At 40.0% G+C, this 15,407-nt stretch overlaps 1 protein-coding gene across 1 annotated transcript in view; it reads left to right on the forward strand.

Moving 5' to 3' along the window:
* Positions 1-9,373: 9,373 nt before the first annotated feature.
* LOC118216400 (myosin-10) overlaps positions 9,374-15,407 on the forward strand; it is a 77,548-nt gene continuing 71,514 nt past the window's right edge. The window contains exon 1 of the mRNA XM_035397519.1: positions 9,374-9,391. The gene's annotated coding sequence lies outside the window, so the exon portion shown is untranslated. The remainder of the gene's footprint in view (positions 9,392-15,407) is intronic.

Raw genomic sequence — 15,407 nt, forward strand, 5'->3', positions numbered from 1 at the left:
CTGCTCGGTTCCCGTCCAGATTGTAGGCATTCCGTTTGGACAAAGAAACGCTCCCCTCCCCCTCTTTTGGGGTTCACTCCTTGCAAGGAGGATTCTGAAACTCCCCCATTCGGCAGTTGCTTCGGGGATACATTTTAAATGAGATTTTTAGACTGTTCTCGCACATTTGAAATGTTTACATTTAGTGGCAGTGCTGTGAGGACATGTAAAGGCCTGCATCAGCATAAAACATTTTGCGGGAAATATTTTAAGATAGTCTTGTTATCAGCAGCACAGCCAGGGAAGGCTTCGAATTTTGAACCAACAAACTTCGGAACAAATTAAATTATTGGTAGGGGGTGTGGAGCTGCTTATTGATGTTTATGGGGATGGTGGGGGGGGGGGGGTGCTCATTTTTCTGGTGATAATTTTCCATGTATCTTTGTAAACTTTAGTGCGTTTGGGGGGGGGGGGGCAGTGGTTTTTGGGCTGGGGGGCTGGTGCTTCAAATCAATGATTCAGCAATCAACTTCATAGTTTTTACGTATCTATACCATTTCAGGGAGTAGGGGGATCAAATTCAAAGCCTCCTGGATATGTCTTTGGTTGTTAATTTGTATTCAGTTAACAGAAAAGTGTAGGCTCCTTTTTTGTATGTTCAATAAATTATGTCATGTATTGTAGACAACACATGCTGATTTTTTAGCTGCTGTTATTGGCATGACAGCTCTTGCCAATTAGAGCAGTGTCACTGTTCATTATTTGCTTGCAGTGTGACTGACTTTTTTGAGCTGCTTGTAATTGAGGTTCGATATTGTTCGACAAATCCAAATATTTTGGGATGAGTATTTATTGAATAGCTCCTTCGTAATCCATTATGGGAATTTGGTAATTGGTATTCAATTGAAATCATCCATATAAAATGATCAAAATAATGTACTTACTCGCTTTAATCCAATCTGCTTCATGTCTGAAAATCAGTTTGTGGGAAACACAGACACAAATATAGACAAACACAGGCAGATGCATATGTAACATGTACAGGGTCATAGAATTACTCAGATTCAGAAACAACAGTCTCGCCAAAATAACCAAGACACCATTAGAATAAATGCTTTGTTCACTGCAAGACATGTTCTCATTTCCTGCACTCAGACACACGCATGCACACACACACACACACACACACACAAGTATGCTTGCATGCTCACGCACTCTAGCACACATGCACGCGACGCGCACACATAACTGTTCTCTTCCTCTTTGTCACCCCTGACTAACACATTTCTGGGATTGTTTCACAGACTAAATTACCCAAATTATTGTATAATTTCACAAAATTGAGGGCTGGACACAAATCCCCAAAGTGGGCTGAGTTTGCACTTTAAGACTAACATTTAATTGATAATCAATTTTAGGCATGAAGTGTGCAAGAAATGTTGAAATGCAACCTTCCTTACCCCAAGATGGAGTAATGGTAAAGCACATTCATGTGAGTGCAAATTGAAGTTCATTTGAGATTTATGTATCACAGGTGCGCAAGATGTAGATACATCACTTTAAACCAGCTAACGCAAAACGTTCTCACAATGTTGCTGCCATGTAATGGCATAGCTATAACATTGACAAAACATTCCAGTAACATTGTGAGAACATTTTGTGTTAGCTGGGGAACAACAGTGGACAAAATCACATCCTTCAGGGTCATGAGATCCATGCACTCTTTCAAACTACATGGCAAAATGCCACAATATAGGTGCACAGGGCAGTCCAAGCTACACATGAGCAGCATTGTTATGTCATGATGACTGGGTCTAAGTGCTTCAGGACAACCCAAGTATGAAAATCAAAAGCATTAAAACTGATTAAAGGGGAGAGTCAGATTCATGGATTATTTCAGCATATTAACACAGAACAATCAGGAAACAGCATCACATACTGTCCAGAGACAATCAAAACAATTTAAATGAACTTGATCAAAATGATGATTCTGTTGACATTTGAGCATTGTTAACAGTGTACATACTCACCCTCGTAATGCTAAATCTAACTCGAAACATTCAGTGAGACAGGAATCATTGAGCCATTTTGAAACTTTCCCCACAAGCGATGGATAAAGTTGCAAAATGGCTCACTGGTTCTTGTATCACTGAATGTTTTCACTCTGAATGTATGAAATACAGTGACCATCATTTGCATAAATGGACAAAAAATAAATATTCATGAGTTCAAATATTTGGATATTATACCGGATCCCCACCCTTAGTTTCAAGAAGCATATAAAATGATGGCTCATACATTGAAATATAGCTTCGCTAACTTTAGATATACAAGGAACTCTCCCAGTTGAAGTGTCCAAGACACTTCAGCTATTATTTTCAGATTTTTTCCAACTGCATGTCATGTTGGTTACAAGCAAGCAAAACAGCACTGAAACCACTAGAGTTTCTACAAACAAGCTCTCAAAATTTTTTGATTGGAAATCACGACATTATCACCACTGCTATAAACTTTCCAGATTTACAGTCAATGTGACAACCTCACTATGATCTCAGATGTTTAGCATTTAAGATGATCCATAATGCTGCTCCTCCACTCCTGAAGGCCTTTGTTCAACTCTGTTTTGAGAATTTGAGCAGGGTTACAAGGGTTAGAGGTTACTACAAGGGGGCAGTGTGGCATTCCTAAACAATGTACCATCTTTGCACTATCTGCTTCTTCTTTTAATGCTATGAAGGAATGGAAAGAGCTTTCCACTGATCTGAAAAAATTGACTTTCAATCTTTTTCCTGTTTATTCAAAACTTTATTTAACCAGACATGTTTGCCTTAATTAACATTTTGGTACAGCATTTGTATGTTGATTTTATGGTGGCTTTGTGTGTGTGTGTTGCTAGGAGTGGGTGGTTTAATTGTAACATCTATTAACTGAATATTATAATGCTGATGTAACAGTCACTGCTGGTAACTGAAAGCAATGGATTTCTAGAACACTAACTTATAATTTAGAAAAAACATTCCAAATAACCTACTCTTCAAAGGGTTAATTTCCTGTTAAAAGAGTTAAAAAAAAATTCCTTACCCAGACACTTCACGGGGACTGGCCCAAAATAAGGAACACTGTGTGAAGACTTCTTTTTTTTTTTCTCTCGTTTGACCGTCCTGGCTGTTGAGCATTTATTCAGTTCTCTTTTATTCAGCTGGCTTGAAGCGCGTTGGGCATCTTCTTTCTTTATCCTGTTAAGTCACTTAATGGTCCCATGTTTTGTTTGCAACCTGCATCATGTCTGTATTAATACAGATAATAATAATCACAAGTGGATTTCTAATAATGGTTCGCCAGTGCTATGTGGACAATATTTATACTTTTTAATATTTAATATTTTTATATTTAACATTAATTCAACCAGGGTAGTAACATTGAGATTGATTTATCTTTTACAAGTGAGCCCTGGAGCCTACATATCTTCAAGAAATGGATATCCAATATTGGGAATCGTCATCTCTGCCCAGAGCCAGTTGTGTGTAGTGCGGGATGTGCTGACCATGGTCAGTTCTGACATGGTTCAGATCAGATACCAGACCATGCACTGGAACACTAGGAAGAGCCACGCAGCAGCATTCTAGGTTTTGTACCCTTTTCAGACTCACCTTACTCAGCTTCCAAACTGCAGCATACTACCTAGGTATCAAACCTGCAAACTCCGAGTTATTAACCCTTTGAAAAGTAGGTTTTTCTGGTCAGTATTCTAGAACTCCATTGTTTTCCATTGTTGCCAGTAGTGATTGTTACATCAGCATTAAAATGTTCAGTTAAGAACATTATAATCACATATCTGTGATATCACACCTTCAAGGGTTAAACCACTTCCCTCACCATTACACCACACTGCTATTGGCAGAGCTGCATGTAATCTGGTATATGGAATACTATGTGGCTATACAAGCAGTGCAAGTTGCTCTGGATAAAGACACCTCTGAAAGAAAGAAGTTGCATAATGTTTTTGAGTGAATGGAGCCCTTGTTCTGGAAGAGGTCTTTTTATTGGTTATGGCGCACATAATTAGGATGCCAGGCCATCCACCAACAATCCAGAGTTCCCGTTTGTGTACCATTCTTTTCATTGGTCTTGGAGCTCAGTCTCCCTGGCGACGGCATCCCAGCAGCTGTTTCTCTACAGAGACTCAGAGATCCCGACATCTAGTGAATGACTGAGTTTCAACAGATATGCTCTCCGGGGGTCTCCAGAAACACAGAGTAACACTGTCAGCTTGCTCATGAGAGGTTCATACTGACCACTGCACCAGGAATGCTTTCAATATTTCCAATGGGCTAAAATCTTTTCTTCACAATACACTCTTTTTTCCAAATGACATTTGGGGCAATGCTGTCATGAATATGGTATCTGGCTAAATAACAACGCTTTTAATTTATAAAATGGCTAAGACATAGATAAGGCAAATATATATAATGCTAATACATGTTCAGATGTTATTTACCACATGTATTTTGTGCATTATGTAAATACTGTAAGGAAAAGAATCAAAATTTGATGGTGAGGTAATAATGGGAAAACAATTACCAGGCATATTAACAATGATCGACTGGGAGATATCCTGAACTGTCTTCCAAAGATCTTAAAATGCTTGAAAGTCTGGGTTGTGCAACATGCACCCGGGTGACTATTTTACAACAGAGCCCATCCAATTCACCCCAGGATTGATGATATGACCACACTGGGAACAGAGGGTGTGCCATTTCATTATGACACCGCAACTAACTACCCTCAGCCTTATGATATGTGATGAATGCCGAGTGAACTATGCGAGGCAAAGGCAGAGCGAGAGAGCCAGATCCATGAAGACTGCACCTCCTGCAGCACAGTGTCTTCATCAGTACACCAAGGCACCATCTTCAAAACACAAAATTTGATTATCACCAATTTAGGATTCACCTATAGTTATTTCCTATTTTCACAAGGAAGTTTTCCCTCGTCACTGCCGCCCTGTCGTGGCTGGAATGTTCGTAAATAGTGCTTTGAGACTTTAAGGTCCCTTGTGAAAACAGCATGCAAATAAGGCCAAATCAAACTGAATTGTTCTATTAAAGCCAATGAATACCAATTCCACGAGCGGGCCCATTTTCTGTTCAAATTGCAATGAAGCTAAATTCCTGTAATTTACTGCTGGGGCCTAGAAGGATATACCATCTTTTGCACCATAAAATAAAACTTGCTATATTTAGTCATTTTTACAGGACAATGGGCCTCATTTACAGGATATGCATACGATCAGATTTGATAATAGACTGTGTTTACAAATGATTCCATGAACATTTCGGCCGTCATTTTGGTTTGTGCAGAGAAGGGTATACACACGCAGGAGATATTTCTGTTTAGACTACTTTATTAATATTAAAGCATTCTGAATAGAAGCAGAGGAATTGTGAAGTTATGCAAAAAAAAAAAATCATGTTTAGTATGTGCTTTTGATGTACTCTTTCTTTCATAAAAAAAAATTATAATTAAAACAGAAAACACAACATCGAATGAATATTCAGAGAAACCTGACGCCTTAAACACAGTGGGGTGTCTTGCATTTACAGGAAACTTTGGCCCCCGGACAATTAAATCCAAAATGCTTAATTCCAAGTTGTCCCACTCACTCAGTGAAAACAGACTGTTTTGAAGTAAAAGGTTTGGGAGAGCACACATTGTACCGATAACACGCCAGCATGAGAACAAAGCCCTGATTCAGCACAACGAGGGGAAGGAGGGGCCTTGTTTATGAGAACGAGCCCTGTTTTCCTCTTCGTGAATACAGGGACAGATCAACAGCGCTCTTCTTTTTCTCCCCTTTGTTTCTGAGATTGCTTCACGCAATTCCCATTCCTGGGCCAGATGGCTGGCTAATAGCTATGAGTTATTGGGGATGTTAGGGACTGGAGTTTAGTAAGCAGAATTGCATCCAGCCTGGACTCATGCCAGCTCGCGAGTCCACAGGAGATCACTGCACATCTGCCTAAACTCAGGCTAATGTGGCACTTCTCAGAATCAGGGCGGAAATGGAGATAATGGAATCAGTGCGAAACACACAAATTTTGTAAACAGACTGCAAACAGACTTTCGCGAAGTTTCGCGAAAGCAGTTTCATGCTATACGTGGACTACGCGCTTGTGTCAGGTGCCCCTGTGACCGATGGGGGCCCCCGTTGCGCCAGTCAGTGGAATGCATCTACCTCGGGATGGCAGAGTGACCACAGGTGACCACAGGTGACCTCAGGTGACAGTGTCAGGATGATGGCAAAGTCAAGGTCCAATCAGGACAAACCGAAGACGCTCTGGCTTGACCGTCACGCTTTCCCACAATACAAGCTGAACGCTGACATTGTTCTATTACCTCAGGTTACTCATTAGTTCAGCCGATGTTTGTAACTATACTAGCAACATGGCATAGTAAAGGAACTAACCATGGGTTTGGATCCAAGGTGGGTTGTTGCACCTTTGAGCACAACCCTTAATTAACCCAAATTACTTTGGCAAATTGATTAACTTTCTAGCACAGAGGTGCGCTAGCAAGTCAAAGGTTCCTGGCAATGCTTAGCAACACACAGAAATCATATAACACATGTAAAACATGTTGCAATGTATTCCGTTGTACAAAATGAGCTATACAAATAAAGATTGATTGATTGATTGATTAACAAAAGCCCTTGTTTTATGCTGAGTGCTGCAGCTTTCATTGTGTACCCACGAGTAAAGGTAATGCATTTCAACATAATGACAATAGTGTCACCTCAGCCAGCCCTAATGACCCGACACCAGTGGATTCAGACCCAAAATTTGGGAGCTGCTGCTCTACAGAAATCAACACAAATCCTTCGGGAGCCACATGGGTCGCAGAGCGAGCACTCACACACCTGTGGACCCGTATCCGCGCAGATGTTCCAAGAAATCGAGGCTCGGGGCGTAGGGTTACAGCTGCGCAAAGACTCCACCCATTTCTGTCAGGGACTGAAGGAGCCCTGGGAGGAGCTGGGGAAGAAGACAGAAAAAACATCTGCACATCCCAGTCTCTGCGTAGGTGCTGGAGTTATGGGGAATTCAAATGTAAAAAAAAAAAAAAAAAAAGGAAAACTCCACACACTACTCTTCATTGCTTCCCTTTATCAAACTATGGTACAATGTTCCAACCCTCAGGTCTGCATCGCGTCAGGTATGTGCCAGTCAACAAGCACCTCAGGTCCTATTTACATCACCCAATTCCAGGAAGTGTTGCTATTAGGAACTTGGAAGAGACAGACAGGAGGGAAACAGCACAGAGAAAGGAAAGCAGCTCTCAGGCAAATTTAACACAAGCAGCCACTGCAGAGAGCTTCAAAGCTATGCCCGAGATGGTAATAGTCTCAGAGACGACCAATTACAAGGAGTTTCTTTATAGGAACTGTAATATTTAAATGATCTCACTCTGGTTCCTCAGGAGGGCATTGGTCAATATTTAGATTACAATATATGTTATGGTCTGCAAGGTCACAAAACTTAATTTGTACAATGAAATGAGGTAAGAGTCAAGGGGTATTAGAAAAGTGAGTATTTAATGATAATTAAAAGGAATCATTTTCATTCATGAGCTTTTTTGTGTGTAGTTAGTGTGTGTATCAAACAGATTATTGATAGCTTTGGTTTGATCTGCTGGCTTCAGAATAGCTTCGACAGGGTCATTGACAGGTTTGTGGTTTATGGCGAGATAACACACTTTAGGTAACAAAAAAGCAGCTCGTACAGTAACAACGTGTGTTGCAATCCTTGTGAGAGCAGGAGGTCAAGAAATCCGGCAAGAAGCCCGTGTGAATTTCCTGTTGTTTTTTGCTTCTCCCAACATTCTCTCTCCCCGAAGGCCTATTGAGCTGAATGAATGCTCAACAAAGCACAAGCAATACAATATGTGGAATAACTTTTCAGACAGGATAGCCTAGCAGTTACCAAGACAACTAATGAACTGAGAAGAGGAATTCAATTTATACTTCTGCTCTTAGTATACACCAGTCTTCTTTTTTATTATATTTTTATTTCACCAAGGCGCTCATCATAATTTATATGGCATGAGGGTCATAAAACCAACCATTTAAGATAACCTGATTTTTTTTTTTTTTAAAACAGAGCACCCACCACATACAAAATTACACAAAGCTGGCAAGGCAAGGACTTGTAAGTTTACTTACGAGATCCTTAACCTCTTCAAGCCTAGAAAAAGTAAAAGGAGACTTGGGGACCATTGGGGACCAGGACCTTCTATGAATTTAAAAGCCTCAAAGTGAACAACAAGTGATTCTTCTGTTAGTAGAATGAAGAGGCATACATGGAAATGAGCAAAAGGTAAATTCTGCACAGACATTAGGAAGTATTTTTTCACACAGAGAGTGGTCACTCTGTTGAATAGCTTGCCAGGTCATGTAGTAAAGGCAGGAACTCTGGAGGGTTTCAACACCAGGCTTGATACGGTGCTAGATAGGCTATTAACATGTTTTTAGGTGAACAGTGAGCACTATTTTTGTCACTATGTTATTTTTGAGTTGCTTGCCCTCAGTTTGCAAGCTCATGAAATGAAATGCAGGTATAAAAATGTGTTTCAAGAAACCGACGCACAGCAGTGGCTTAACTTTTAACCCTTACCAGAAGTATATTATCTGGTCCATCCAGCTGCAGACTGTTTGCAACTATCACTGCTTCCTTCACCACATTGACTAGACTGCAAAAATATTTGCAGTGCATGCAGGCTGCATAGTCTATTCATTTGAGATAGCTCTGGTAACATTTCAAAACATTTTACATAAGTAGGCTACAGCTTTGAGGACAGTCCCTAGCAATATATCAATAACTGGGTAAACTAAATCCAGTTAACTAATTATGTTCTCAGAAATAAAAATGCAGGTATGCAGACTAGAAGCGTCTCTGCAGCATGTTACTTCTCATAGGTGAAATTAAATCATTTCAAAGAAGCAAAAAGAAAAATCCAGTAAAGGAGTGGTTACATATAAGTAGTACATATTTAGTAACTGAACATTCTATGTGGGCTACATATACACAATTTTAGGACCACATTAGGTTATTTAAAGTTGTCTAAAAACTAGACCTGTTATAGCAAGATGACTGAAAAGCTCAGAACCCGCAATAACAGTCGTTTGGTAGGCCTACGTCAAATATTCAGACACGCACACTTCTGCTTTATGGCTACTGACCGACATTTTTCATTTTTTACCCTGAATAGTTTTAAATTAAATGTATTCCACACTGTAACCAAGCAAGTAGATATCCTTCTAGCTTTCGCTTCAAAACACCCCCCTTCTCCGAGGCAGTCCACGCATGAGGACAGCTGACAGGGGAGTGCCTTGGATGCAACCGGAGAGCTGCTTCAGGTAGGATCATCACTTAGTATACTCTAAACGTTTGGCACACTCGCGTTCCTCGCACCGACAAACGTATCCCAGTGAATACTGAACAGTCCAAGTAGCCTAATCACTACGGAGGGCATTTGTAGGACATAAAATAGATGTCCTATGCTGTTAAGGGACCTGTCGCTTATTGACACATTGCTAGGCTACATACTCAGTTTCAGATGAAAGGGCACGAAGCCTACAAGGGATTCAGGCCGAATAGTTTATCATCTCGCCGGTATATCACTTCTAGTCCAGCTAGTAAGACATAGCCTACAGTTTTGGTATGATATAAGAATGGATCATTTATTTATCTGTGTATTTATAGTTTAATGTGTGTAGGTTTAATGAATAGTATTATCACTTTCGCAAGTCTTCCTTAATTAGCTTCAACCGTATGGCACATCATACTTCTTCCACCAAGTGTCATCGCTCATCGCATGACCAATACAACTGCACTGAACGTTCTTCAAAGAGGCTACATTCTCTGCACGACTTTCTTATTCCAGTTGTCCTCGCTGATCTAGGTAGACTGACGCATGTGCGGCATGCCGCCTGGCTGGCGTGCGTCTGCATGTTCTTCGGTGCGTGCGTTCTGCTCGCAACACTTGTGGTTAAGAAAGCAAATAAATAGAAGACAACTGTGCGGGCTGTAAATTAGTCGAGAGTCAGGCGGTAGATGTTTGGAATGCGAGTGCGTCAGCGGGTAATCCAGTAATAAAATAATTATTTCAAGTTCCAAATAATCGTGAGTACTACGGTTTAGCCTGTAGGCTACACTTTCGGAAATAAAGGTACAGTGGAGGAACAAATTTCCAAATGGAAGGTACAAGGTAATAGTGGTTGGGTAGTAGGCTACGGTTTGCTGTTATGTGTCATCAGGCTGCCATCGCGGACCGAGGGAGAGGGCCGTCTGAGATCGTCCTAACTCCCCGGACCCCGGACTCCCCCTTAATCTCCGTTCATGCATAGATGCAGTTACGTTAAGGTGTAACACACTGGTAGGCATGTTAGTCCAACAAAGAGATTAATAAAACAAAACAGTAAAATTCATGAATTTCACGAGGGCTGTGTTCGACATCAGTGTCAGTGTGACCTTCAAAGACATAACACATTTTAATTGCATGTTGTAATGGGGCACAGAAATGCCAGCCAAATTTATACTGTAGATGGATTCATTATTTATCATCATATTCAGAATGGATGAATAAACCAATAGGGCCCATTCATGCATCTAATATATGCACAGTCTGGTTTTACATTCATTCAGTACATTATTTTTGCGATTGTTGTCTGGATTTCTCAGACTGTCCAATAAAGGAATTATACAATGACACCCCCTCCTTAAAACAGAGAACATAACATGTTGAAAAAATAAATATGAACATGCAGAATGGGGCTATAAACCCAGAAAGGCTTATTTGGGGCCCGATCCTCATACAAAAAAGAAAAATTAAAAAAAGATTAAAAAAAAAAAAAATACAATATAGTAAAAGAAATGAGAAAGACAAGGATGCATGTTTATGCGTACGTGTGGCATGAATGAGTGCTTGTGTATTCGTGTATAAGTGGGTAGTTTATGACTTGGTTAATCAGTAATGTTCCTAAGTTTTAAATATATAATCTTTTCAGGTTATTACACCTTTATCTAAAAAAAATAAAATGAAAAAAAAACTGACCATGGATGGTGTGAAAATAGAGATGGTGAAGATTGTTTTGTATTGTACATGTGAACTTTGAGTTGACTTTGAAATAACTGGTAAAAATGTTTGGGAATTGAATGAGGAATATATGTGTATTTGTAGATAAATGTGCAAATTTGGTAAATATTGATTTTATATATAGGCATATATATAGGCAATCTGAAGATTTTTAAATACTGATACAGAAGGATGAAGTTGCTTTGAAAAAGTACATTTTTATTTTTTTGCATTTGACAAATGTTAAAGAGGTAGGAAGCATATATACTGGCCAATACAATATTACAGTGTATGAGATGTGGGTAAATCAAGCTGTCATGCAGAGAAAGCAGACATTATTAATCAAGTCACAATTTTCTGATGAGACCAATTGATTGGGATTTTACTGCAAACAAAATGAATGTGTCCTTTCCAGCCTAGCATCTCATCAACCCATACTCCAAGAAATTTAGATTTTAGTGACCCTTTTTTGTTTGATAATGAAATTAGACATTAACATTTAAAGAAAATGCATTTCATTGAAACCATTTTGATATTAGTTCCACAGTAGTGTTTGCACCTGTGATAAGTTTGTGTGTTAAGATCAGGTTGGTGTCATCAGTGAAAAGAATAGGGCAAAAGGCGGAATATACAGCAGCAAGGTCATTGAATACATAAGGAACTCACTGTCCCCCTCAAATGCCACCACCCTATGAGGATGAACCTTGGCTATTACTGAAGTGAACAGGAGGGTAGGTTTACCACACTGACGGATTATTTCCTTCACTAGAAGGGTTCAATTCACAGACAAAATAAGGCTTCAACAAATTAACATGGTAAAGTTTAGTTGATGTTCTGTGATCAGGAGTAGCTATTAAATAGTTCTGATCAGAAACTTCCCATTTCCTTTGGTGTGAAAGTTTACGGCAACCCTTTTCTAGTATTAATGTTGTGCTTCCCTCTGGTGGCCAGTTTCATTTCCAACTTGCGCAGGCGGCAGGTGGAAGTCCAACCAGAAACGCATTTGATTTGTCCTTGTGAACACAGTTCATTGGTTTGAACGACAAAATGTGGATCTAAAAATAAAAGATGTATAATAATAACGAACGTCAAATGCAATATTCTTTTGTCATACATCAACGTCAAGTGGCTTTTCATTCATTTAGAGTATGGGGTAGGCTGTGTCTATTTTTAAGTCAATTCGTTTTAAAAAGGTGTGTGTGTTCTCTCCGAATCTAATTTACTCTTGTCGTCTGGTCACTATATAGCCCTGCGTACCACCTGCCATAATTGTTCATCTGAAGTGAAGAGGACAGGACGTAAAATTACCTTCGTCGGGCTAAGGGCACTTGCTGCTTGAAATGCAGTATATCGGTGAATCCTGGTAGCCAAATTGCTGTGTAATGTATCTTACCATAGCTTTACCGGTAAGATACAGGTAGTATTGACCGCTGCCACCACCTTCGATTACCGGTGAGGTTTGGTATTAAAAGAATGCCACAAAAGACAAATACTCACTGATTTAACTTTAATAAAAACTTTTACAAAAGGTCGATAGCGCCCTATAGTAGCAGTTGACAGCAAGGGTTATAAATCAGTTGTCAAATGTAATGCCTACACAGCCCACCATATGTTCACCGAAGAGAAAAACTGTTGCAACACTAATTTGAGGACTAATTTTAAGATCAACATAACCACCCAATTGCCAATACAAGTGTCACTAAATTACACACCACAAGTGGGTTGTTACTTATGACACAAACACAATATCACACAGTGCCTAGGTACAAAGTTACACACCATTCAGAATTAGTGGATGGACACATTTAAAAAGCGCACCACACAAGAGCATTTCACAATTGGCAGGAAACAATTTACACCCCAGTCCAAAGTTAGTTACCCTCATTAAGGCAAAACATTTGATGTGATATTGCAGTTACCAGGTTTAGACCTTCACTCAATAGTAGCCCTCCCTTATTATCAAAACCCCAATAGCCTTGCTGAATTACTAAAGCGGAGATTTTTTTCACTACAAGGTAGGACTATTTTAGTCTAATAATTATAGAACTTAATTCAGCAAGTCTAATATACAATATAAAATTAGTTGTATCTTTAATAAGAAACTGCGGTAAAATTGAGGGAATACATTAACTGGTGCCCATACATACACACACAATATCGCCGATTTATACGGGAGTCAATTCAGCACACATACAACACAGAATAGATTAAAACCATGCAATCGAGGGGGGTAGGTATGTGCCTAGCCAATGTTTGAATTGAACGCACTTTCACCCCAAATCAGGGTAGACTGACCCGATGAATCCCAAGGAATTACATTACATTACATTACAGGCATTTGGCAGACGCTCTTATCCAGAGCGACGTACAACAAAGTGTATAACCATAACCAGGAACAAGTATGACGAAACCCCTAGAGAGAAGTACCGGTCCAAGTACAGGGAACAACCGCATAGTTCAACTTGGACCCTGACGGTTAAACTGATTAACACTAACAACGAGAACGGCAACAACGCAAGCTATGGAAAAATAAAAATAAAAATAAATAAAAATACAAGTAGTCGTTAAGACAGTTGATGCGCCAAAGTCACCTATGAAACAGCTGCCTAGTTACAACCCTAAGTTTAGTCATTTACAGAGGGGAAGAGAGGGATGGGGAGAGGTGCAGCCTGAAGAGGTGAGTCTTCAGTCGTCGTTTGAAATGGGTCACAGTCTCAGCTGTTCTGACCTCCACAGGGAGGTCATTCCACCATCGTGGGGCCAGAACAGACAGGAGACGTGTTCTGGAAGTGCAGGTGCGAAGAGGGGGAGGTGCTAGGCGTCCTGAGGTAGCAGAACGGAGGGATCTGGCTGGCATGTCATTGGTGAGGGAAACAGTCCAAATACTCACGGCAATCACGCCGTTTTGGTAACTCCATAAAGGGAAAATGGAGAGTGGAGCGCGTATCCTTGTTAAAATCTGCAACACGGCGGCCGTCCGTAGTTCTTTTCACAACATACAGTGAATCCGCAACATGTGGCTCTGATTATCAGTAGTCAGGTTAAACGTGCACAGCCCCCCGTGCCCTCCCGAGCGCATGTAAAGGACATCATTTAAAAACAATCGGTGCCCTCGCGTCACAATGAGCGCCTACAGGCGTTGTTGCAGTCGTCCAATCAAAATAAAAACACATGACTGGAATCGCAATTAAATAGCGTTCTTTTTATCAATCAAGCCATTCGCGATCACTACAGCTGCAATGAACAATATCTTCAGCATTTTAGGGCAAAAAAACTTGAAGGCGAACGCCTTGATCATCCAAGTCAGTAGCCTAGTACTCGTTGTGGAGAAGTGGTTTGGTATCTAGTTTTGGACGCTAGAGGCCACTATACCACAAATATTCATTGAAAATTAAACGAATATTTTGGCTTAGGCCCGGTAAGACGGAAAGAATGGTGATTTGTCAAACGTACATATAAAAATATTCGTGTAACAGGTGCGGATATAATATTGTTTTGTTGATGATGTGTCTGTAAACAGTTTCTACATGGTATAATTAGAAACGTCCATAGTAATGTAATTTAATGTGCAATGTTGAGTTTTCAACTTAACATTTAATCAATTTGGTGGATAGGGAAACGTTCGAACAGCTGGAAATTGATACTTTCGCAGATTACTGTAGGTACTTTCATTGTAAATCAATGCAAAGGTGTTGCTGCAAAATAAATACTGAATTTGCAGATAAAACCCAAAAACAATAGGCCTATCTGAAAAAACGGTTATCCGAAGTACATTCATTCAAGACTGCAGACCAAGTAAAACTAGTCAAATAGAGGTTGGGCCCCACGGTCTGCTGACCGTTCCAGCGCCGACTGGGGCCGGTAGCCAGGTAGGGATGCGCACAATGAACGGGCTCCAGCGTTGCTCAGGTATGGGAGGGTTTTACAGTCGCGAACTGCGGTGCGCTAAGATGGCAATCCTACTTCGGAAAAAAAAACTTCTGCACTTTTATTAATAAACAGAACAGTTAAGTACAACGAAATTGAGTCTTAAAGACTCATTCAATCAGATTGCCTTGAGCGTTGCAGTGTGAGGATGACTGGGCATTCAAAACGGAGAAAAAATGGGTGAAGATATGAAATAATTAAGAATGCTCTTAATTCTTGAAAAAGACTGCTAAGTAATTGTTATTGTAGTGTATACAGTTACGGCATTTCTCATTTTTGAATGAACACCTCCACATCCATCTTAGTCTTTAGACACTATGAGTTAATGCATTTATTTCCAATTCATATGTTTAAAAAAAAAAAAAAAAAAA

The sequence above is a fragment of the Anguilla anguilla genome, chromosome 17, assembly GCF_013347855.1.
Source record: "Anguilla anguilla isolate fAngAng1 chromosome 17, fAngAng1.pri, whole genome shotgun sequence".
Taxonomy (NCBI): Eukaryota; Metazoa; Chordata; class Actinopteri; order Anguilliformes; family Anguillidae; genus Anguilla; species Anguilla anguilla.